Raw genomic sequence first — 3,798 nt, forward strand, 5'->3', positions numbered from 1 at the left:
TAATCTTCCAACTCATCTTCGAACGATTATAACCTTACGAACACACCCCCCACAACACGTTCAAACTTCATAAACATCCATAAACACACAAAAACTCCAAGTTCAATGGTAGAACGAGCAAAACGAGTATAATCAAACTCCACCCACCCTCACGACATTCCCAACGCTCATAAACATAAAAAAAAAAAAAAAAACACACACGAAAACCTAAAAGTTCAACTCCAAAACGATTATAATCAAACTCTACCCACCCTCACAATATATTCAAACTTCATAAACAAGAACGAACACACATAAAACTCAAACTTTCTCCCCAAAACAATATAAACCAAACTCGACCCACCCCCCGCAACACATTCGAACTTCATAAACATTCATAAACACACAAAAACTCCAAGTTCAACGACAAAACAAGCAAAACGAGTATAATCAAACTTTACCCACCCTCAACAACAAACATGAAACTTCCCATAATCATCAAAAAAATACATAAAAACCTACAAATTCAACTCCAAAACGATTATAACCAAACTCTACTCACCCCCACAACATATTCAAACATCATAAACAAGAACGAACACACATAAAACTCAAACTTTCTACCCAAAACAATTTAAACCAAACACAACCCATCTCCCACAACACATTCGAACTTCATAAACATTTATAAACACACAAAAGCGACAAAACGACAAAAAACACATCAAAATTCAATTGTTTGGCTACCATAACTACAGGATAGCCAACAATTTTTTATCATAAAGCTACAAAGACATAACTACTTTGCTATTATAACTGCAAGATAGCAACATATTAGACAGCTAAATAATGAAGTAATCATACCTAATTCGATGGCCCTTCTCTCTGTGATCGTATCTGTCTTTTCAATCATTTTTTTTCCTTTCTTCCATTTGTCTTGCATGATCCTCTTTCGTTTGTTTTTAAACGTATTCAAGTTCCTTAATCTTTGACTAAGACTGTTCGAAATTGGCTCTCAATTCCCTCACCTCCCTCTTTGTTCCTTGAGTAGATGATGAATTCGATGAGCTATTACACCTTCTTGACTTAGGTATAAGGCTCCAACTTACGCCTTTTGAATATCTGGGTCGTCTACCTAAAACCATCTCACAAATTTCATCCCCTATTAATGGTTGAGAACCTTCTGGAGTGGAGTTGGATTGTAATTCTAACATTTGATTATGGACATATTAATTAAATATGTAAGTATGAGCGACTAAAGTTAGAAATGAAAAACAACATGAAAGTAAAACAAAAAATGTTACATATGCATTTTCAACTGCTACGCTCATGAACTTGCCACCTTTAGAGGATGTTTCCCTAAATAAGTCAACATATCCTATTTCTCGACCTTTCTTGACCATTAGAGGACATTTCATTCTCAATCCCTTCTTCATTCGCATCTTCATTTTCAATTGGAACTTGTAGATCGTTTATAAGATTCAACATCTCATTTTCTTCGACAACATTACCCTCTATACTATCTACTTCAACATTGCGTATTGAATAAGTTGTATGACTTTTAAAACCTCTAGATAAGTTTACTGGCTCTCCATGATGTACCCATTCACAGTATGAGGGAGATATTCCATATGTTAATAGATGTCGTTCCACGATATCTAATTTTTCCCAAAATTGAATTCATTAAATTCTTGCATGGACATCTTATTCGTCTAGAATCATTAACATGAAACTTCGCCATATCTAAAAACTGTGATACTCCTTCTCTATACTCCACTGACAACTTATTCTTTAGTTTAATCCATGCTTTATTCATTCTTAAAAATAAATCTTTTTTGATCAACTTATAATCCAAAACAATAACCTGTATTAGAGGACAAAGTACAAAGTCTTTATTAAGCACGAATTTTGATTAATTTAATAAACAATTCCAAGTTTGTTCGGAGAATTTAAAATTTCTAATAATCTCTAATAAGTGATTTGATTTTTTTTGCCCCTAATGTTATTGATTTTTTTTTTTAAAGAACTCTTAAACAAGAGTATCCATGAGCGCGTTCGGATCTTTCCTATTTCATTGTGGCCGAATTACCACACACATATTTTAACAAACAGATATGCATTGTAACACTGATTATAGGCATGCTTTGACAAATAAAATACAACAGATTGAGTAAACGTACCAGTTGAAAACTGTCTTCACTTGAACTTAATCCAGCGAAAACAACTCCTCTACGGTCCAAATCGCTCAGCAATCAGTCGCCTAATAGCACGATCGTCTACACGAACGGCAGCATACGAACAAGTAGCAAGTGGGGACGACACCACCACTTGAAGCCCTTGGTATTCTCGGAGTGAGAATCCAAAGAGTGGACTTTGACGGAATTGGTAGAGGAAGGAGGAAAAGACAATCACGTAGAATGACAAGCAATTGGGAGATAGTAGGTGACTATCATATAGTCGGGTGCTTGTCGCTTAGAGAAAGGTACACGATCGTGTAAGTTTTACTAAGCGATCGTCTAGTAATTAGTAAGCGATCGTTTAGAAAAACTCGACACGCTAAGCGCTCGTTTAGGGAAGGTGAGTGATCGTTTAGAGAATGTGTGCGTTCATTTAGTGCGTGCGGGTGTGCGATCGTTTAGGTGATGGACGCTATCGTATAGGCTCTCAACTAAGCGATCGTGAAGTTTCCACACTGTGAGTGATTTTTTCGAACCCTTTACAAATGAAAACAATTTTCATTTTATTCTTCAATTACAATAACCGAAATTGATCTTCCCACTATCGCACGATTCAGGAGAAATTCCCGGCCAATTATCTCATAACCACCTATTTAAATAAATAATGAATATAATCATATTATATTCTTAACCTATAATTTGATATCATATATCTACTATGGTAATTTCTCCTCTACTTGATATAAATCATATTTATATCTAATTTCCTCCAAAATAATGTATCTCATACATTTAGTCAATTATATCATATATAATTAACTAGTTCAATTATATTATATAATCGAACTCCCTCTTGTCAATTTGAACATTTCAAATTGACCCAAAAAATGATTCTCGATTTTATCCAAGCTACCAAGGGGACCTTATGGACTTGTGGCTCGAAGCTCCAATGGTACATGAATAACTGACTAAACTCTTTAGCCACGAGATCCCCCATCTGTTAACTGCTAGACATTCCACTAAAGATATATTTCTATGTCCATTGGATATAACCAATCATGAGTACGATGACCCTTCACAAATGCTCGTAAGTACAGTTGGGCCAATTTACTGTTTTGTCCCTGTAGTTACATCTCACTCCTTAAATACCACTAGTTTCTCTAATGAACAATACAATAGAGATCAACTATGTGTGAACACCTCTCGGACCAAGAGAAGGTGTGTGGTGCCACATCGTTCAAACTAGGGGTGGACAAAAAGATTGCTCAAACCGAACCGAATTGCAAAACCGAATCGAACTGAACCGATTTATAAGCAAAACCAAATTTTCTGATTCAATGCGATTCATTGGGCTGTTGAAATCAAATTTAAATGGTTCGGTTCTATTCAAAGCTTGAAAATCGATTTCTAAACCGAACCGAACCATTTATATATAAATATATATAAAATTATAAATATATATTTGTAATATTAATATTTATTTAATAATAAATAAATAACCTAATTTAAACTCACTTTAGCACTCGAGCGCTGACCTCCACCCTCCTCACGACTCAAGCATTCGATTTCGCATTTCCATTTCGTAATCGCCTTCCCCTTCGCCAATCAGATCTGTACCAACTAGGGTTTCTGCCGCCGTTCT

The sequence above is a fragment of the Benincasa hispida genome, chromosome 1 (genome assembly GCF_027475165.1).
Source record: "Benincasa hispida cultivar pf3 chromosome 1, pf3_genome.v1.1, whole genome shotgun sequence".
Taxonomy (NCBI): Eukaryota; Viridiplantae; Streptophyta; class Magnoliopsida; order Cucurbitales; family Cucurbitaceae; genus Benincasa; species Benincasa hispida.